The following is a 22,172-nucleotide window of genomic DNA, read 5'->3' as shown; positions in this document are numbered from 1 at the left end:
AGTTGATTTTATTCAAGAAATTTTACCAGGACGTATCTTAATGGTTAAAGCTTTTATTGATGGCACAAAATGGCAGTTTTTAAATTTTTACGGATCACCAGGAAAAAATGAAAGAGCGAGGATGTTAGAGATTTTACCACTTTTTATCAATACATCTGAGCCTTTCATCCTCGCAGGTGATTTTAACTGTGTTATGAGAGGAGAGCGCCGGCTGACCAACAGTACGAGCAGAAATTATGATAAGACCTCTGGAATGCTCAAGGATATCGTGAATGATTTTAATTTAAGTGATGTTTATAAAGAAAGTAACAGAAATAGTCCAGAGGAAGCCGGCGTCACCTGGAGCAATGCCACCTGTAGCTCCAGGATTGATTTTATTTTTTGTCCTAAAAATTTACTGCCTTTTAGTTGTGATGTTTTAACCAATGTTTTTTCTGATCATAGGCTTTTATCGTTTTTAATAAAGCATGATCTTAACAACTCGGTTGGTAAAAAGTCCTGGAAGTTTAACGTTTCCCTTTTAGACGATCCACAGGTTTTAGCAGATTTTATTGAATTTTACAGAATGAACAGGCGGGTGAGAGATGTGCGTACTCCCATCAAGGCTTGGTGGGAGAAGATGAAAACAAAAATCAAAGACTTTTTTATTAAAAAGAGCGTGGCGAAAGCCAAGGAGAAAAAAGAGTTTTTTAATACCCTCAACACCCGCCTGCAGACCCTGTACAAAATGAGAGAACATGGAATAGAGGTAAAATCCGACATCATCAGTTTAAAGAAAGAGATAGCCCAGTGCCTGGAGCAGAGAGGTAAAGAGATCATTTTCCGTTCAAAAATGCAACATGTAGAAGAGAACGAGACCTGCTCCAGGTACTTTTTTAAGAAAATCAATAATAAAAAGGCTGTCATTAGAAACATTGATGGGGTGTCGGATGTACAGGGTCTTTTAAGTAAAGTTCATGAGTTTTACACTGACCTTTTTAATGTTAAAACTGTGGATCGTGATTTTATGCGTGACTCACTGAAGGAGATTACTACTGTTTTAGATCCTGTCTCGCAGCAATTTTTATTACAGGAGCTGACGGAGAAGGAGATTTTAGAAACAGTAAAGAGCTTTAAAGCAGGTAAAGTTCCTGGTCCGGATGGGATACCCAGTGAGTTTTATGTAAAATTTTATGACATTTTAAAAGAGGACCTTTTTAGCCTTTTTTCTGATGTTTTTAATTCCAAGATGCTGCCTAAGTCCTGGCAGAAGGGTGAGGTCTCCCTAATATATAAGAAAGGTGACATCGCGGCTTTGGAAAACTGGAGACCAATAACCCTTCTTAACTGCGACTACAAAATTATGGCAAAAATATGTGCAAACCGTCTGAAAGCCATAGTACCCCACATCATACACCCTAACCAGGTGTGTGGGGTGCCAGGCCGCAGCATCTGGGATAATCTAAATCTTATTAAGGATGTAATTGAGAACACGAGGTCTAGAAGATGTAAACTTGCAATTTTATCCATAGACTTTGAAAAGGCGTTTGACCGTGTTTCTCATTTTTATCTTTTTAAGGTTTTAGAGCGGATGGGTATTCCTGAAGGATTTTTATTATCACTTAAAGCCTTTTATAAAAACTGCACTAGCAAAATTTTAGTAAATGGTTTTAAGACACAGGAGGTAATTTTAAACTCGGGGGTGAAGCAGGGGTGTCCCTTGTCCCCACTGCTTTTTATTTGCGCGTTGGAGCCTTTACTGTGTGCGATTCGCCGCGACAAATTAATTTGTGGAGCTCCCCTTCCGGGGGGAGGCGGCATAGAGGCCAAAGCAGTGGGGTACATGGACGATGTTGCGGTTTTATGCAGGGACACCGTGTCGCTTCAGAGAGCCCTCAGACAAATAGAGTTTTATTGCTGTGCTTCCGGTTTTAAGGTGAATTTCAGAAAAAGTAACATTTTAAACATAGGAAGCATGGTTTTTAGAGATATACCGGTACCTGTGTCAGATTCTGTTACTATTTTAGGTATCTCCTTCAGTGAGTGCGACAATGGTTTTATAAGTTGGGACATGGTGGCGCAGAAGGTAAACAAAAAAATATGTATGTGGAATATGAGGAAACTAACCATGGAGGGAAAGGTTTTAATTATCAAAATGGTCATTTTACCCCTTCTTTTATACGTAAGCATGGTGTTTCCTCCCCCAACTGTTTTATTACGTAAAATAATAAAAACGTGTTTTACCTTCTTTTGGAGTTCCAGAATGGAGAAATTGAGACGAGAAACTGTCATGAAATCCAAACCAAAGGGTGGCAAAGATTTTCCTGATTTTAATAGGTTCCTTTTAATAAAGTTCTTTAGTTATTGTTTTAATTCCCTTTTTAAAGAACATCACTGGTCTTATTTCCTACGTTTTAACACTGGTTTTTTTATGAGGAGGCTGGGGTGGTTTGATATTAATTTAACTTCCCCCTATGCTTTTAATTTACCAGCCAACTATGAAATTTTAGAGAAAATAGTGACCTTGTTCAATTTAAGAGGGAAAAGTGTGTCAGAACTTAAAAACAGCAAAAAATTAATAAAGGACCTAAGAGACAAAGAACTAGTCTGCAGTATTGAACATTTTAGTGAAGAACGTTGTGCTTTTATTTGGAAGTTTATTAATGTGTTTTATCTTTTTAACACACAGATGGACCTGGCCTGGAGCTGCGTTCATCAATGTCTTCCATGCAGGGCATTCCAACACAGACGAGGATTTGCGAGGTCTGCCATCTGCCCGAGGGAAGGCTGCCAGGCGGAAGAGACGGTTCGACACATTTTTTGGACTTGCAACTTTGCACAGAAATTTTGGATAAAAATATTCCCTTTGTTGGTGAAGATGGCGGACCTGAAGGACTTAAGCTATGATAACATTTTATATGGACTTTTTGGATGCCCTACCCCGGATCAAAAAAGTATAGCATGGAAGACGATGAACTGCGCAAAAGAAGCTCTTTGGAAGGCCAGGAACATCCTGATTTTTAAGCATGATGTTTTAGCAATTGATGACGTTTTAGGACTTTGTTTTAGTGATATGTATATGTACTATTTATTAGATAAAAAAAGGAATGCCACCCTTTCAAGAAAATGGTTTGTGAGAGACTGGAACTCCAATATCTAATGTTTCACCACCATGTCCCTTTTATGGATTTTAATGTAAATTGAATTTTTCTTGTCGTTTTTATTCAATGTAAAAAGTGGAAATTATTGTAAATTGTACTTTTTTATAATAAACCATTGACACCCCCGCGAGGGGGTAGCCAACTGAAAAAAAGAAAAAATCTGTTCTTATCAGTTTAATATCTGATACGTCCCCTATCTGGGGACCATATATTAAATGGATTTTTAGAACAGGGAGATGGAAATAGAGCTTGCTCTGTCCACTCCACGCATTGACCTGGTATTGCAGTATTTCCAGGACCGGTGCACCCTTTCCTTATGTGTTTACTAAAATCAGATTCCAAAAGTGCTTTTTGTGTTTGCCATTGTTTTTGTCTTTCGGATGGGATCTCCCCTTTTAATCCCATTATTTCAACACCTGTTGGACAATGCATTTGTACAGTCATGTGTGATAATGAGCTAATTTATTAAATGCAATTAATTAATACATTGCCACCTCTTGTTTTGTGTCGTCTGTGTTTCTGTGTTTCCGGCATTTCACATTGGAACAGCTCATTCACCTTCCTTGTCTTCTCTCCGCCCTCCCTCCTAGGTAGGTTAAAGAGCTGCACCTGAGCCAGCCACTGATTGATGCAGCACCATAGTCAAATAGTGGAGTGGAGTAGGGGAACAGCAAACAGCCATTAAAGCAGCCAGCCCGCCCGCCCGTCACAATGGACCTACCTGTGTACACTAGATGGATGTGATGGAATGTACTGTGGTCCCTACATTTCAAGAAGAAGTAAGAATTGCAGTTGCAACAAACCCTTGCTTGCCTACAAAGAGAGCAGCAATTTGGATTTGTTACTATGTTACCTGGAAGAATAACAAACTGTGCAAGGATGGAGGTTGTAGGAGCAAGGAGAACAAGTTGTCTGTAAAGTTGGTGGATGCCTATTTTCCATTTTGCAGTCCCTTGTCTCCCTCTTGTGGCCTCCTGGAGGCAATTAGCTGTGCAAAAAAAAGACAGCCTGGGGGCCGGCTGTTGCAGTGTTGCCCTCTCAGGCAACACTGAGTGACTGACTGAGCCGCACCGTCTTATATAAAGTTCAGACGGAACTTTGCACGTGTCATAGTGGAGACCTCAGGAGCCAGAGCCAGCTTACTGACATCATAATGGGGCCTCAGAGATAAAAGCCTGGGCCCAGGCAGTGTTGGTCAGTGCTGCTCAGCAGGCAGCACTGGACTGGATTAAAGCTGATACAAGGTGTGAAAGGAGAAGGGGTGGCAGTGGGCATGCACTTACTGCTGCTGCTGCTGCTGCTGCCAGTGTTTGCACGGCAGGAGGGCATTTGGGCGTTGCCAGGAAGGCGTTTTTATGTCGATTCCTCCTCTTTCAGCACTGCATTGTGGTGCAAGCAAAAGAAGCAAATCCTGTCTTGCTTCCTCTCCGGCCTTTATTCACCTCCCGCTTAGTAGCTGTGAGTGTGTGTGAGCCTGCAGGGCCCCATGGAATTGCCTAGGAGTAGGCTGAATCGCTGCAAGGGGTGAACAGCAGTATTGGGCAGGCTCGGTCAACGCGCGGCCCTTTCGGGTTATCGCTTCTCGGCCTTTTGGCTCAGATCAGGTTTATTGCCTGGTCTGGGCCGGGGGTTCGGTCTTTCGTGGAGTCCTATCCGACGTTTTTGGGAGCGATCATCGTGCCGTTGGGCATTCCATTTCAAGATGGCAGCTGTGCGTAACACTATCCGTTTCGTGGTGAATGAGCAGAGGAGAGACGAAGTTGATACTGGACATATCATTGAGAACATCCTTCTGGACCTGGCTGGAGTTAAGTTGGTAGAGGTATTCTGTATCCAAGCTTTCAGCAATATTGCTACATACGATGTATCCTTTTTTGAGGCCGCCTACTGTTTAAACGTTTTTCAGTTGCTAAAGGAAAAACACATGCATGAGGCTTTAACATCCATTGAAGTGCAACCTCTTTTTTCTACAGTGGAGAAATGTATAACAATTCATATGTATAACCCATTTCTGGATAGAAGGCTGGTCAGGGCTTTTTTAGCTCATTACTGTACCCATGTTAGAGGAGGTGTGGAGCAGAAGAACCTATGGGGAGTCTTTAATGGTGATATCAAGTACTGGGTCAGGCTGAAACCTGACTCCAGCTGTATTGGAGGAGTGATGAATCCTCCTGCTAATTTTTCCATTGGTGGGAATAAGGGATATCTGTACTACCAAGATATGCCATGCTTTTGTAGATCATGTTTTTCCTACGGGCATACCAAAGATGCATGCAAAGGCAAAGTTTGCAGAAATTGCAAGGAAACAGGACATGAGGCTAGTGCATGCATTTCCCCATCCAGGTGTGACATTTGTGGTTTGCCGGGTCATACTTGTAGGAAATGTCCAAAGGTGTTTCCTTTCTTAGGACAAGAGAGAAGAACATGGGGCAGACAGGTGAGAACAACAAGTTCCCTTGCTGCCTCTTCTGAGGTAATTTCAGAGCCAGCTGGCAGTGTTTCTGTGGCTGCTTCTCAGGATCCTGGGAAAGCTGGATTAGGAGAGGTTCTAACCTCACATACTGACAGCATGGAGTTGGGTGTGGTCCCTCCTGCAGAGCCAACTGTTGATGAGACACCTGGGGTTATACCTATGGAAGGTAAAGACACAGCGCCACCTAGTGGGTGTGCATACCCTGATAATGGTGCAAGTATGCAAATTTTGTCCTTTTCTAGCCCAGAGTCAAAAATGGACGATTCAGCAAAAGTGGAGTGGTCAATATCGGAGGAGGACGAGAAGGAGGCCAGGATGCCTAGTGCCACTAGTGCGGAAATCTTCCATAAAGTTGTCTCAAAAAGGGGGAAGTCTGGAAAGGCGGTGAAGAGACTTAAGATAGGCTTATTGGAAGATTCTGCTCATGCAAATCCTTTTTCTTTGCTGGATAGTGACTCCAGTTCTAGCCCTAAGTCATCTGAGGTGGCCTCAGAAGTACCCAGCTCTCCTGGGGAAGGTTTCCTCAGTGAAGTCAATGTGGCAAATTTGGAAAGAGCGATGTATTTCCCTGGGACGTGATATGTTCTGGTTATCTCATGGCTTTCCATTGCACTAACCATACTATGCCCGCATGTCTTTGAGATTAAAGATTGTCTCTCAAAATGTACGGGTGTTCTCCTCTGCTCACAAGCGTGCTGCAGTCCTGGACTTTTTGGCCTCTAAGGGCAGTGACATTGTTTGCGTACAAGAATGTGGTTTGTCAAAAATGCCTAGGAAAGAAGAATGGAAGTTTGGGGAAGCAATTTGGTCTTTTTCTTCCACAAATAGGAATGATGGAATTGGTATTCTTTTTAAAAATAATGAGTTTGTCATCAAACAGACTCAAATTATACAAGAAGGAAGATGTGTCTGTGTGTTACTATCCTATAAGGGATGGCAGTTTAGGCTAATTAATATCTATGGCCATGCTGTGAAAACTGATAGGTTGGCACTTTTTGATTCTTTAAAATTTTTTCTTCATGGTAAAGTTCCTGTAATTATTGTTGGTGACATTAACTGTATCCTGGAGAAGCAGGCCCGAGCTGGGTCCACAGAGTCTAATGTGGATGTCACTGGAGTTTTGTGGAATAAAATGTTGCAGGACTTTGCTTTGCAGGACGCTGTCACCAGGAAACCAGGTCCATTTACTTACCATGCCGATGACGGAAGAACGGATTCTCGTCTGGACTTTTTCTTTTTTTCTACTTCAGCAATGAAATGTGTAGATTATTCGCAGGAGAGAGTGTGGTTTTCAGATCACGAGTGTTTGTTGGGGGTTTTTGTCATAAATAATTTCTTTTATGGTAGAGGGGTATGGAAGATGAATGTTAGTTTTCTGAGTGATGAAAGGGTGAAAACTAGGTTTGGGAAAAAATATGGGTTTTGGGTTAGGAAGAAAAGTTCTTTCTCTAATGTGTGTGAATGGTGGGTATGGGTGAAAAAAAAGATTGGTGGGTTTTTTAGACAGATAGGATATAGAAGAGCGAGAAGGAAAAGATTGCAATATTCACGCTTTAACATGCGGATGACGTTCCTTCATCAATGTAAAAATTTGGGTATGGATGTAAGACACGATTTGGAAAAAACAAAAAAAGATATTAAGGAGTGGTTCCGAGAAAAAGGGAAAGAAATAATATTTAGGTCTAAGGTGGAGGTTAGAGATAATCACGAGAAATGCACTAGATTTTTCTTTAAAAAAATGTGTGGTGGAAAAAGTGGAATGAATGTGTTACTGGATAAGGATGATAAAGAGGTGTTTGGTAAGGATGTGATTGATGCGGTGTCTGATTTTTATAAACAACTGTATGATGTGAAGAAATGTGATTTGGGTGATGATGAGGAGTTTTTGGATATTGTGTGTAATTTTGTTCCTGAAAGTGAATGTGAGGTTTTGCTTGGTGAGATTATGGATGGTGAAGTAAAGGATGTGGTGGGAAGTATGGCTAAAAATAAGTCTCCAGGGATCGATGGGATACCAGCTGAGTTCTATGGGAAATATTGGGACATAATTGGGAAGGATGTTATAGATGTTATGAGAGTGTTGTTTTCTGGGACGAATATGTGTGATGTGATGAAGAAGGGTATGGTAGTTCTGTTGCATAAAAAAGGAGATAAGAGGCGGTTAGAAAACTGGCGACCGATTACTTTGCTGAATACGGATTATAAAATTTTTGCCAAGCTGATTGCGAATCGTATGAGAGACGTGATTGGGTGTGTGATTGATGAGGATCAGGTATGTGCGGTACCAAAAAGGAAATTGCATGAGAACGTGGCGTTGGTGCGGGACATGCTTGAGGATTGTAAGGGTCGGAATAAGAAGGTGATTGTGTGTGCGTTAGATTTTGAGAAAGCGTTTGATCGTGTGGCGCATGTGTTTTTGTTCAAAGTGTTAGAGAGAATGGGTTTTCCGGTTCAGTTTGTGAGTTTGTTGAAGAATTTATACGCGAATGCAAAGAGTTGTGTGCAGGTGAATGGGTTTTTTTCCGAATCATTTAGTATTATGTCTGGTGTGCGACAGGGTTGTCCGTTGTCTCCCATCCTATTTATTTGTGCGATTGAACCATTGTTGCAAATGATTAGAAATGATAAGGTTGTGAAAGGTTTGGTGGTGCCCGGGTGTGATGGAAAACGTGTGAAAGCTTTGGGATATATGGATGATATTTGTGTATTGTGTGATTCAGTGTATGATATGTCCAGAGTGAAGTTGATTGTAAACATGTTTTGTATTGCGTCTGCTTTTAAAATAAATTGGGGTAAGAGCAAATTTAAATTTTTTTTCAGTAATGAGCGAGTGAGTGATTCTGATATGGAACAGGTGGATGGTGTGAAAATTTTGGGTATTGTGTTTGATGATGAGTTGAAAGGGAGAGAAAGTTGGGATGAGTTAGGTGGTAGGATTGTGAGAAAGTTGGAAATGTGGAGAATGAGGGATCTTTCTTTTTCGGGGAAGGTTTTAATTGTCAAAAGTATTATTCTACCTATGATTTTATATGTTGCTCTGGTTTTTCCTCCTGCTGTTGATATGTTAAAAAAAGTGAATAGAGTGTTGTTCCTTTTTTTATGGGGGAGCGGGATTGAGAAGGCAAAGAGAGAAATTCTAATGAAAAGCAGACGAAATGGAGGCCTTGATTTCCCAAATTTGGAGATCTTCATTGGAATTAATTGTGTACGGTTTTTTGTAGAGCTTTTATTTAAAGAATCCAAGGCTTCCAGAATGTCTAAGTACCTAGCTGGAACGGTGATTCAGAGTCTAAGGTGGGAAAAACGTAATTTATGTAAACCAATTGCTTTTCAGTGCACAGGGTGGTATTTGTATGTTGAAAAATTTATTAAAAAGTTCCAGCTAGAGGATGTAAGAATGGAGAGATTTTTGAGCGAAAAGAATGTTGTGAGAAGTATGTGTATGAATAATGTGATGTGTTCTGTAAATGGTTTGAATTCGATGGAGTCTAAGTCTGTGTGGAAGAAGATTGTTACGTATGATGTGTCAAATAAGCAGAAAGATTTGTTATGGATGTCGGTACATGGAGTGTTGCCTGTAAGGAGTGTTCAGAAAAGAAGAGGTTTGGTTGCATCTGAAAGGTGTCCGAGAGAAGGTTGTGGGGATGATGAGGATGTGAGTCATGTGTTTTGGTCGTGTAAGCATGCAAAGGATGTTTGGAAAAAGTTGAGTGGGTTGTGCGAAGAATTGACTGGTTTGAAGTGTTTGACGTATGAAATTGTCTTGTTTGGTTTGTGTAGTTTGGGTAGTGAAAAGGATAGAGTGTTGTGGATTTTTTTGACTTGTGTGAAAGAGGTATTGTGGAATACGAGGAATTTGAATGTGTATAAAAGAGAAGTATTTGAGATGGAGGATGTGGTTAGTATGGTATTGGCTAAATTGTATTTTTATTATAAATGGGATCTAGAAAAAGGTATGGATGCGGAAGGGATATGGCGAATGTTAAAATGGAGGTATTTAGTTTGAGGAATTTTGTTTGACTTATCTTGTATTTGATGGAAAAATAAAATAATGAACCAGAGTGATGAGATTTTTTGAAAAATAGAGAGGTGGTTTGAACAACTACAGTTCTCGGTTTTATTCAAAAAAACCTGAATGGTTTAATAAAAAAAAAAAAAAAAAAAAAAAAAAAAATCTGTTCTTATCAGTTTAATATCTGATACGTCCCCTATCTGGGGACCATATATTAAATGGATTTTTAGAACAGGGAGATGGAAATAGAGCTTGCTCTGTCCACTCCACGCATTGACCTGGTATTGCAGTATTTCCAGGACCGGTGCACCCTTTCCTTATGTGTTTACTAAAATCAGATTCCAAAAGTGCTTTTTGTGTTTGCCATTGTTTTTGTCTTTCGGATGGGATCTCCCCTTTTAATCCCATTATTTCAACACCTGTTGGACAATGCATTTGTACAGTCATGTGTGATAATGAGCTAATTTATTAAATGCAATTAATTAATACATTGCCACCTCTTGTTTTGTGTCGTCTGTGTTTCTGTGTTTCCGGCATTTCACATTGGAACAGCTCATTCACCTTCCTTGTCTTCTCTCCGCCCTCCCTCCTAGGTAGGTTAAAGAGCTGCACCTGAGCCAGCCACTGATTGATGCAGCACCATAGTCAAATAGTGGAGTGGAGTAGGGGAACAGCAAACAGCCATTAAAGCAGCCAGCCCGCCCGCCCGCCCGTCACAATGGACCTACCTGTGTACACTAGATGGATGTGATGGAATGTACTGTGGTCCCTACATTTCAAGAAGAAGTAAGAATTGCAGTTGCAACAAACCCTTGCTTGCCTACAAAGAGAGCAGCAATTTGGATTTGTTACTATGTTACCTGGAAGAATAACAAACTGTGCAAGGATGGAGGTTGTAGGAGCAAGGAGAACAAGTTGTCTGTAAAGTTGGTGGATGCCTATTTTCCATTTTGCAGTCCCTTGTCTCCCTCTTGTGGCCTCCTGGAGGCAACTAGCTGTGCAAAAAAAAGACAGCCTGGGGGCCGGCTGTTGCAGTGTTGCCCTCTCAGGCAACACTGAGTGACTGACTGAGCCGCACCGTCTTATATAAAGTTCAGACGGAACTTTGCACGTGTCATAGTGGAGACCTCAGGAGCCAGAGCCAGCTTTCTGACATCATAATGGGGCCTCAGAGATAAAAGCCTGGGCCCAGGCAGTGTTGGTCAGTGCTGCTCAGCAGGCAGCACTGGACTGGATTAAAGCTGATACAAGGTGTGAAAGGAGAAGGGGTGGCAGTGGGCATGCACTTACTGCTGCTGCTGCTGCTGCTGCTGCCAGTGTTTGCACGGCAGGAGGGCATTTGGGCGTTGCCAGGAAGGCGTTTTTATGTCGATTCCTCCTCTTTCAGCACTGCATTGTGGTGCAAGCAAAAGAAGCAAATCCTGTCTTGCTTCCTCTCCGGCCTTTATTCACCTCCCGCTTAGTAGCAGTGAGTGTGTGTGAGCCTGCAGGGCCCCATGGAATTGCCTAGGAGTAGGCTGAATCGCTGCAAGGGGTGAACAGCAGTATTGGGCAGGCTCGGTCAACGCGCGGCCCGTTCGGGTTATCGCTTCTCGGCCTTTTGGCTAAGATCGGTGGTGGGAAACCTCTGCTGGTTGAAGTCAGAAGGTGGTGATCAGGGCCTTCCTCACGGGGGGCCCTGGGTTATTTCGGGGTGATCGCGGGTTGGCAAAGAAGTTGACCTGTAAAATTGCGACAAGATGTCTCGAGGACTCGAGGACTCAGTGCGGCTGTACGTTGCGGTGGAAGATCGTGAGGAAATTGGACTAGATGCCATCGTGTTGGAGATCATACAGAAGATTTCGTATCTAAAGGTAACAGATATCTTGGGGTTGCAAGACTTCCCCAAACAAGGTATTTATGATGTTACTTTCTCTTCTGCCCATATGTGCCAACGTGTGTTTGCGGATCTGGAAAGGATGAAGTTGAAGGAAGATCCAGAAATAATGAGGAAAGTTAAAGTTGAACCTTTATTTATGTTGAAGAAAAAAATGATAATAGTGCATATGTACAATCCAAAAGTATCAGATGTAACAGTGACAGAGTTTTTGAAACAATATTGTGATGAAGTTACCTTTATGTGGAGAATGAAGAACAGATATGGATACCTAAATGGGAAAAGAAAGTATCTAGTACGCTTGAAAATGGAGGGCGGAGGAGGAGTTAGACATATTCCCGCCGTTTTTTCCATAGGTGGTGAAAGAGGTTTTTGTTTTTATGATGGCCAAGAGGACTACTGCAAACGCTGTCATAGTTTTGGACATATACAAGATAGGTGCCCTGAAACGGGAGAAAGCTGTAAAAATTGTGGGGAGGTCGGCCATAATGCAAGGTCATGCAGCAAAAGAAAGAAATGTGATATTTGTGGAAGTGAAGAGCATTTAGCAAGAGGCTGTACTCATTGGAGTACAAAGCAAAAAAGCTATGCTGATGTGGCAGGAGGTAGAGGACTGAGAGCGCAGAGAAATGAGAGACGCGTGCCTGGTGTTGGAGAGCGCATCGTGAGTGTGACAGCTGTTGCCAGGGAGGACGGCGTCCCTGGAAACATAGGCAGCGCCGGAGCGAGGGGAACGGTGTCACACGCTGGCACGCAGGAGAGAACCCCAGGTATAGTGACTGATAGTGGCAGAAAAGGACGTCCCGCCGAACGGAGCCACGAGGCTCATGGGAGAGCGGGAACAGAGTTACTGGCCGGTAATGGGGAGCTTGAGACCTGCAGAGAGCAGGAGGGCGGTTTCCAGGCTTCCCACCAGGGTATGTTTCTGGGGGTGTTGACAGCTTGTGGAATGGTGCAGAGCACTCTTAGTGATGAGTCATCAGACGAGGAGAGCATTGGAGATGGGTGCCCCGACCCCGCAGTGGGGGAGGGGGAGAATATGGAGTGCCAAGAAGGGGAGAGTGATGATGATAGGTCACTTACTCCTGGGCAAAGGCTGCCATCTAGCAGTGAGGAGGACTTTGTGGAGTCAGAAAAAGCAGTTCCTTCCAGTAGTAAGAGGTACAAAATGGAGAATTGGCTACCTAGCGGGCAGGGGGATCCTGCTGCACCTGCGAGGATGCAAAGCAACAGGGGTTCTGATCCAGAATCGCCTGATTTAACTGAAATAGTGAATAGAAAGGTGGGAGGAAAGAGCGGTCTTTAAAAAAAACTATCATGGCAGTGTTTAATTATATCTATTTATTTATGGTAATGGCGGTAACAGTGGCTTCCATAAATGTAAGAAGTATTTGTACACATACCAGGAGAGCGGCAATTTTTGAGGAATTGGTGAAGGTGAACGCAGATATTTTATGTTTACAAGAGTGTGCCTTAAAATCTGTGCCGCATGAGAGTGAATGGGAGAAAGGGAAATCCTTTTGGTCCCCATGCACAGACAACAAAAACGAAGGTATTGGTATTTTATTGAAGAATAATCATTTTAGTATTGTAGAATGGAATATTATTGTACCTGGACGCTGTATGGTTTTAATAGTGGAATACCTTGGCGTGAGACTACGTATTTTTAATGTGTATGCCCCAGCAGAGAAGCAGGCACGTGCAGCGTTTTTAGAGTCTCTTAAACTTTTTATGCCTGGTAGGGATTTTACAGTGGTTGCAGGTGATTTTAATTGCATTAGATCTGCCAATGATCGTGAAAGCTCTGCAGAAGTCAAAACAGATGTTACTTCAAATATTTTAAACCAGATTGTGCAGGATCTGCGGTATTCAGACTCCGGTCTGATGGTACGTGCGGAAGAGAGATTTACGTATGTGTCAGATAGTGGCCGCTGCAGATCCAGACTGGATTATATTTTTACATCTGAAGGGGTGAAAGCGGCCCAGTGCGACCATGTGACGACAATTTTTTCAGACCATAAGATGGTAATTACTGAGTTGAATATCGCAGAGTCCCTTATCTTTGGTAGGGGACTGTGGAAATTAAACGTAAACCTGCTACAAGAAGAGGAGGTAATGAAGGGTTTTAAAACAGTGTTTTTATCCTGTGTTTTTAAACAAAAATGTTTTGAAAACATCCTGGCCTGGTGGGACTGGGCAAAGGAGAGATTTGTTAGATATTTTAAACATATTGGTTACAAAAGGATACAGGAGAAGAAAAAGAAAGAGAGTAACATGGTGAGGAGATTGGAAACATTGTATAAATTCAAAAATGTTGGTGTAAACGTGGATATAGAAATTGCAGAAATCAAAGAAGAAATGAAAAAATGGCTTATTGAAAAAGGGAGGAACATAGTATACCAAGCAAAGGTAGAGCACTTGGAAGAAAATGAGCAGTGTTCACGATATTTTTTTAAAAAATGTTTTAAACCGAAAAAAATGTTTAAGTCAATTTTATCTGCATCAGGCGAGGTGACAGGGCCTGCGATGGTTGATGAGATTTGTGGTTTTTATGAGACACTTTTTAATGGTGACAGCAGAGCAAGTGAGGCAGAAATCAAAGACTATTGCAAAATTTTAAGTAATAATATTCCAGACGAGAAAGCCGCTTTTCTAAGTGATGATGTGAGGGTGGAAGAGGTGGAGAAAGCGATTGGTAGTATGGCAAAAGGGAAAACCCCAGGTGGAGATGGACTCCCTGTAGAATTTTATTCCCTTTATTGGCATATTATAGGTGTTGAATTTTATCGTGTTGTGAATTATGTTTTTAACACGGGGGTTTTATCCAGTTCCATGCAAAAAGGAGTCGTAACATTAATTTATAAAAAAGGAGACGAGAAAGATATAAAGAATTGGAGACCAATCACACTTTTAAATAATGATTACAAAATTATTGCAAAAATAGTAGCAGGAAGAATGTCAGAGGTTATCGCGTTAATGGTGGGGGAGTACCAGGCATGTGCTGTGCCCGGTAGGAAGATTGCTGACAATTTAATTCTTTTAAGAGACACTATTTATTATGCAGGTTTTAATAACACACCACTATTTATTGAATCAATTGATTTCGAAAAAGCTTTCGACAAAGTATCCCATAAATTTATGTTCTCTGCACTGAAGTTTTTAGGGATTCCGGAAAAAATGATAAAAGTTATCAAAGGGCTTTATAATGGTGCGAGTAGTCAAATTTTAATCAACGGTCATGCCAGTCCAGCTTTGAACGTCTCATCCGGAGTACGCCAGGGGTGCCCTTTGTCCCCCATTCTTTTTATTTGCGTGATAGAGGCGTTACTTAAAAGCATACAAACTGATAAGTGTGTGAGTGGGAGTTTTATCCCCGGTGGATCAGGTAATTTTTTAAAATCTCTGGGATATATGGACGATGTGGTATTTATTGCTTGCTCTCAGGCTGATCTGAATAGGATGAATTTGCACATGAGGATTTTTTGTAGTATGTCTGGTATGGCAGTGAATTGGAATAAATGTCAGCTGTGTAATTTTGGGAAGCAGGAGAACGTGAGGGTGGCGGGCGTGATGAAGAAGGATGAGGTTGAAGTATTAGGAGTGATATTTGAGAAGGATCTGAAGGGAAGAAAAAGTTATGTGAAATTGGAGGAAAAGATGGACAGTAGGATAAATTTTTGGAAACTACGAAACCTGTCATTGAAAGGGAAGATCTTGATTTTAAAAGCGGTAATCTTACCCCTGCTATTATACACGGCTGTGATTCTCCCACCGGGGAGGCTATGGATCAAGAGGACAACAAGAAAATTATTTGTCTTTTTCTGGGGGTCGAAGATGGAAAAATTGAAGAGGGAAAAAGTAATGAGCAGGACTGAATTGGGTGGATATGGTTTCCCCAACATAGACTTGTTTTTAAAAATGCATTATTTTTTATTGATTTTTAAAATTTCACAGTGCAATAGTAGAACAGCAGAGATGTGCAGATTTCTGGCAGGATGGCTGTTTATTAAATGGAGCTGGTGTGAAAGAGATCTGAGGAGACCAGTGGCATTTAAGATACCTACCTTCTATGTGGTCCTCAGGTCTTTTTGTGATCAGATTGGTGTAAGCTCCATAAGTAGACCTGAGAAAAAGGAAATAATTGGATACATTAGAAAGGATGAGAGACAATGTGAAGTACCATTTTGCAACTCTGTACAAGGTGAGACTATATGGAAATTGATAGGCATGAAAGGGCTGTCTAATAGACAAAGAGATGTGACATGGATGTCCCTACATGGGTGTCTCCCAACCCGAGCCTTTTTAAACGGGAGGGGGATAAGAGTTACCGATAAATGTCCCAGAGAGGGATGTAGGGATATCGAGACTATAGAACATGTCTTCTGGGGTTGTTTCTATGCCAAACAAGTTTTTGTCCTTTTAGAGAAAATCTTTACTGCACTAACAGGTTTTAGTATTTTTAGTTTTGAGAGAATTTTAGTGGGTCAAGATTTTAACCAGATGGAGAACTCACGTGCCGGCTGGATAATTTTTTCGATCTTTAAAGAAGTTTTATGGGATACAAGGAATTTGCTTGTCTTTAAGAACTTGATTTTATCTCCAAAACAGTGTCAAAAAGTGTTTCTATCTAGGATGTTCGTGGTATACCTGTTGGATAAGAAGAGAAATGGAGAAGAAGAGGCAAAGAAGTTTTGGAAATTTTCAGAATGGAGCAAATTAAGTAGAAAATCTTGACCCTTTTGTGTTTTTTAGTTATTGAATAGCTAGATAATTTTTCCCTTTGCATCTATTTCCAAATGATGGGTTTTAAGATCTTGTTGGATGGAGATCACTTCGGTGATCCTATGATTATATAGCAAGAATCTTTATACTGGGGAAAAAAAAAAAAAAAAAAAAAAAAAAATCTGTTCTTATCAGTTTAATATCTGATACGTCCCCTATCTGGGGACCATATATTAAATGGATTTTTAGAACAGGGAGATGGAAATAGAGCTTGCTCTGTCCACTCCACGCATTGACCTGGTATTGCAGTATTTCCAGGACCGGTGCACCCTTTCCTTATGTGTTTACTAAAATCAGATTCCAAAAGTGCTTTTTGTGTTTGCCATTGTTTTTGTCTTTCGGATGGGATCTCCCCTTTTAATCCCATTATTTCAACACCTGTTGGACAATGCATTTGTACAGTCATGTGTGATAATGAGCTAATTTATTAAATGCAATTAATTAATACATTGCCACCTCTTGTTTTGTGTCGTCTGTGTTTCTGTGTTTCCGGCATTTCACATTGGAACAGCTCATTCACCTTCCTTGTCTTCTCTCCGCCCTCCCTCCTAGGTAGGTTAAAGAGCTGCACCTGAGCCAGCCACTGATTGATGCAGCACCATAGTCAAATAGTGGAGTGGAGTAGGGGAACAGCAAACAGCCATTAAAGCAGCCAGCCCGCCCGCCCGTCACAATGGACCTACCTGTGTACACTAGATGGATGTGATGGAATGTACTGTGGTCCCTACATTTCAAGAAGAAGTAAGAATTGCAGTTGCAACAAACCCTTGCTTGCCTACAAAGAGAGCAGCAATTTGGATTTGTTACTATGTTACCTGGAAGAATAACAAACTGTGCAAGGATGGAGGTTGTAGGAGCAAGGAGAACAAGTTGTCTGTAAAGTTGGTGGATGCCTATTTTCCATTTTGCAGTCCCTTGTCTCCCTCTTGTGGCCTCCTGGAGGCAACTAGCTGTGCAAAAAAAAGACAGCCTGGGGGCCGGCTGTTGCAGTGTTGCCCTCTCAGGCAACACTGAGTGACTGACTGAGCCGCACCGTCTTATATAAAGTTCAGACGGAACTTTGCACGTGTCATAGTGGAGACCTCAGGAGCCAGAGCCAGCTTTCTGACATCATAATGGGGCCTCAGAGATAAAAGCCTGGGCCCAGGCAGTGTTGGTCAGTGCTGCTCAGCAGGCAGCACTGGACTGGATTAAAGCTGATACAAGGTGTGAAAGGAGAAGGGGTGGCAGTGGGCATGCACTTACTGCTGCTGCTGCTGCTGCTGCTGCCAGTGTTTGCACGGCAGGAGGGCATTTGGGCGTTGCCAGGAAGGCGTTTTTATGTCGATTCCTCCTCTTTCAGCACTGCATTGTGGTGCAAGCAAAAGAAGCAAATCCTGTCTTGCTTCCTCTCCGGCCTTTATTCACCTCCCGCTTAGTAGCTGTGAGTGTGTGTGAGCCTGCAGGGCCCCATGGAATTGCCTAGGAGTAGGCTGAATCGCTGCAAGGGGTGAACAGCAGTATTGGGCAGGCTCGGTCAACGCGTGGCCCGTTCGGGTTATCGCTTCTCGGCCTTTTGGCTCAGATCAGGTTTATTGCCTGGTTTGGGCTGGAGGTGCGAGTTTGGAGCGATCCTCCGTTTCCGTTTACGGGAAACTTTTTTTTGCTGTGGTTTTGTACCGACAGGTTTATTGTGAAGAATGGCTGCCATCAAGAATACCATCCGGATTGAAGTGCCCCCGAGAGAAGCCAACAAGAACAACGTGAAATTTGTGGTTGCAGATCTTATCGAAAAAAAGGCTGGAGCAGAAAGGCAAGACATCTATGCTGTACAAGACTTTCCAAAAACAGGTGCGTACGATGTCACGTTCCATGAGGATTTTACTTGCCTTAATGTATATGAGTGGCTGAGAAACAACACTGAAGATCCCATGATGCAAGGAGTTAAAGTTACACCATTGTTTGGATTCAATGAAATTAACTTGCTTGTACATGTGTATAACCCTTACACCAAGATTGATCTGCTGGTGGATTTCCTGCTCAAGTACTGTGAGTATGTGAAAGGAGGAGTTGCACAGACCAACATCCTAGGGATTTTTAACTGTAAGTACAGATTTCAAGTCAAGCTGAAACGTGACTTAAACTGTGTTGGGGGTTTTCAACACCCACCGTCAAGTTTCTCTGTCGCAGGGCACCGTGGTTTTCTAAGTTATCCAGGACAGCCAAGGTATTGCAGGAAATGTTTTTCCTTTGGTCACACACAGGTCTTCTGTGATAAATCAGTGTGTTGCAGAAATTGCAAACAAGAAGGCCACACTGCAGGTGAGTGCCCCACCCCAAAATCCTGTGATGCGTGTGGGGGGACTGACCACATGTACAAGTTTTGTCCTGTAGCAGATGCTCAAAGGGCTGCAAATGAGGAAAAAACCAAAGCAGCACAGCAGAGACAGGAGGAGCAAAGAAAGCAAAGACAAATGCAACAGGTAAAGTCTTATGCTAGTGTGGTGAAAGACTCGGGCGGAGCACAGAAGCTGAAAGTAAGTGAGCCACAGATTTTGCAACCAGGTGGGCCCCACCCTTTCTTACCCCTGATGAGGCACTTTGAGGAGCTGTTTGAAGAGGCAGGGGAGGCGGTGCATGAATCAGATCCAACGAATATTCATGAGTTCCCATCAAGCATAGAGACGGTAAAGAGTCAAAGGGAGGGTGGTGGGGATGAATCAGACGAAGATGGCCAAGCATTGTGCGTGCAGAGGAGGGTTTTCAAGAAAAGACGTAGTGAGGAGGGTGAAAACCAAACCCCGCAAGCCGGCTCTTCGTTGCAAACGCTGGAGGAAGACATTGCGGACGTTGTGGATGGTGGTGGAACTTTATAGATAATGTTTTTCCTTTGTTCTGTTTTTTCAGTGTTCTCCATGAGCTAAAAGTTTTTTGGCAATATGGGAGTCAAAATCGCTTCACAAAATGTGAGAGTGTTTAAAACTAAGAATAGAAGAACTGCCATATTAGAGTTTCTTGCACAAGAAAATGCAGTCATATATTGTTTGCAAGAATGTGGTTTGAATGAAGCAATTAGTAGTGATGAATGGGTGCATGGAAGTTCAATTTGGTCATGGAGTGTATCAAATAAAAATGATGGGCTGGGAATTTTAGTTAAGGGAAAAGAAGTGTCTCTTATTAGTTATACAGTTATAGAGGAGGGGAGGTGTATCTTGGCCTTTTTTAGCTATAAAAATGTTAAGTTTTGTATCATTAATGTTTATGCGTCAACGGACAAAGTTGAAAGAAAAAATTTGTTTGATAAAATTAAGTTTTTCGTTCCAGGAGGGCTACCGGTAATATTAGTTGGAGACATGAACTGTGATATTGGTAAAAGTACTGTCGATATTTCAGGGAAAGTATTATTAGAAATAATTAATGATTTTCATTTATCGGACATGCAGAAATTATGCAAAATCGATCCCAGGTTGAATACCTATCATGCAGATAGAGGTAGAATACATAGTTGTTTAGATTATTGTTTTATTTCTCGGAACTTAGTTCCTTTAAGTTACAGTCAACAGCAAGTGGTATTTTCTGACCATGAATTGGTTATATGTGAAGTAGATGTGGATGTAAACAATGTGTCTGGGCGTGGTTTATGGAAATTAAATGTTAATTTGATGGAAAGTGAAGATGTGAGAAAGGAGTATGCTAGAAAGTATGAGAGTTGGTGTAGACAAAAAGGAACTTTCAATAATATAGGTAAATGGTGGGATTGGGTTAAATGGAAAACAAAAATATTTTTTAGGAATCTTGGGTATAAAACTGCTGCAGTTAAAAGAGAGAAGTATGTGAGACTAAATGCACGTCTGAATTTATTGTATAAATTGAGAGAGAGCGGTGCGGAAGTGAATGAAGATATCTTGTGTGTAAGAAGAGAGATTAATGAATATTTGAATGATAGAGGAAAAAGTATTATTTATAGGGCAAAATTAGATAAAATGGAGTTTGATGAGAAGTGTAGCAGGTTTTTTTTCAAAAAAGTCTTTAGTAAAAGACAAAGTATGAATGTGTTGGTTGGAAGAGATGGCAATGAGGTGAGCGGTGATGGAGTAAGTGAAGAAGTTGCGAGTTTTTATGAGGATTTGTATGCAAATAAGTGGAGAGATGAAGATATGGAAAGTGATGTGCTAAAAGTTTTGGATGGTAAGTTGAGTGATGTAGAAAAACAAGGTGTCATGAAAGAGTTGGTGATAGAAGAATTATGGAAGGTAATAAATAGTATGGCGGTAAATAAAACGCCTGGTGAAGACGGATTACCAATAGAATTTTATAGACGTATGTGGGATGTGATAGGGCGTGATTTCTTCGAAGTATGTAAATATATGTGGACGAATGAAGAAATGGTTGAGAGTATGCGTGCAGGAGTAATTGTATTGATACCAAAAAAAGGGGATTTGAAAGATTTGAAGAATTGGCGTCCAATAACGTTGCTCAATTGTGATTATAAAATTTATGCAAAGGTGATCGCGAATAGGATGCGTGATGTGATAGAGAGTGTGATTGGGGAAGAACAGTGTTGTGCAGTGCCTGGAAGAAGATTGCATGAGAATGTGTGTATGCTGAGAGATTGTTTATGGGACTCTATGGAGAGGAAAAATGATGTCTTTTTATTAAGTTTAGACTTTGAAAAAGCCTATGACAGGTTATCTCATAGTTATTTATTTAAGGTTTTAGTTAGAATGGGGTTTCCAGTTGAGTTTGTCTGGCGTATTAGAAGCCTATATAAAGGGATATATAGTCGGGTGTTATTGAATGGGCATGTAGGAAGGAAAGTGAATGTGTTGTCAGGCGTGCGTCAAGGATGTCCGTTGTCTGCGATTGTTTTTATTTGTTCAATTGAACCTTTGTTGTGTATGATAAGAAAGGACAAAGTTATTCGTGGTGTACATGTGCCAGGTGGAGGAGGGAAAGAATGGAAAGTAAGTGGTTATATGGATGATGTTTGTGTTTGGTGTGTTTCTGAGTGTTCAGTGAGACGAGTGAAATTGCTAGTGTCCTTCTTTTGTAGCGTGTCTGCTTTTCGTGTGAATTGGGACAAGAGCGAATGTAAAAATTTTGGAAAAGGCGTTTTGAGGAGGGATATAGGAGTGAATGTAGTGAATGGACCAATTAAGGTTTTGGGTGTAAAGTTCAATGAAAGATTGGATGGTGCGGAATGTTGGGAAGATGCTAAGAAAAAAGTTGAAAACAAGTTAAATTTTTGGAAAATGAGGAGTTTATCCTTCTTTGGGAAAATCTTAGTAATCAAAAGCATTATTTTACCGATCTTTTTGTTTATTGCCATAGTCTTTCCACCAAGCTATATGGGTCTTAGGAGTCTAAATAGAATTTTGTTTGTTTTTTTATGGGGATCCAAAATGGAGAGGGCTAAAAGAGAAATTTTAGTGAAAAGTATAGATAAGGGAGGTCTTGGGTTTCCAAATTTAGAAATTTATTTTGGGGTAAATTTGGTTATCTTTCTATTGAGAGTAGTTAGATCAGATGGAAAGTACGCATATATGTGTAGATATTTATTTGGTACCTATTTGATTCGAATGAAGTGGTGTGTGCGAGATTTGCGTCGTCCTGTTTCCTTCGTCATTCCTGTGTGGTATGTATGGATGTACAAGTTCCTTGGTAAATATGAATTACGGGATGTGGATGTCAGAATGTTGCGAAATAAGAGTCTAGTGTATAGGATGATTGAATGTAGAGAGACTGAGTGTAGTATAAATATGGTGAGAGGAAGAGATGTAAGTAAAGTATGGAAGAAAGTAAGAATGGATGGCTTAACGAATAAACAGAGAGAGTTAGTCTGGCAAAGCCTTCACGGAGTACTACCGTTTAGAGAGTTCCAGAGGAATCGAGGTTTGGTCAGGAGTGATG

General features: G+C 41.4%; 2 non-coding genes and 1 pseudogene across 2 annotated transcripts; all 3 read left to right on the top strand.

Moving 5' to 3' along the window:
• The first annotated feature begins 3,250 nt into the window (after positions 1–3,250).
• LOC142681815 (U2 spliceosomal RNA) lies at positions 3,251–3,452 on the top strand (annotated as a pseudogene).
• A 6,296-nt stretch (positions 3,453–9,748) lies between these two features.
• On the top strand, positions 9,749–9,940 carry LOC142681804 (U2 spliceosomal RNA). The gene has a single exon (XR_012853660.1). It is a non-coding gene; the product is annotated as a U2 spliceosomal RNA (small nuclear RNA).
• Positions 9,941–16,362: 6,422 nt separating this feature from the next.
• Positions 16,363–16,557, top strand: LOC142681792 (U2 spliceosomal RNA). The gene has a single exon (XR_012853658.1). It is a non-coding gene; the product is annotated as a U2 spliceosomal RNA (small nuclear RNA).
• The last annotated feature ends 5,615 nt before the right edge of the window (positions 16,558–22,172 follow it).

This window comes from Rhinoderma darwinii (assembly GCF_050947455.1).
Source record: "Rhinoderma darwinii isolate aRhiDar2 chromosome 2 unlocalized genomic scaffold, aRhiDar2.hap1 SUPER_2_unloc_6, whole genome shotgun sequence".
NCBI lineage: Eukaryota > Metazoa > Chordata > Amphibia > Anura > Rhinodermatidae > Rhinoderma > Rhinoderma darwinii.
Note: the sequence above shows the minus strand (reverse complement) of the source record. Positions and strands in the feature narration are given on the sequence as shown.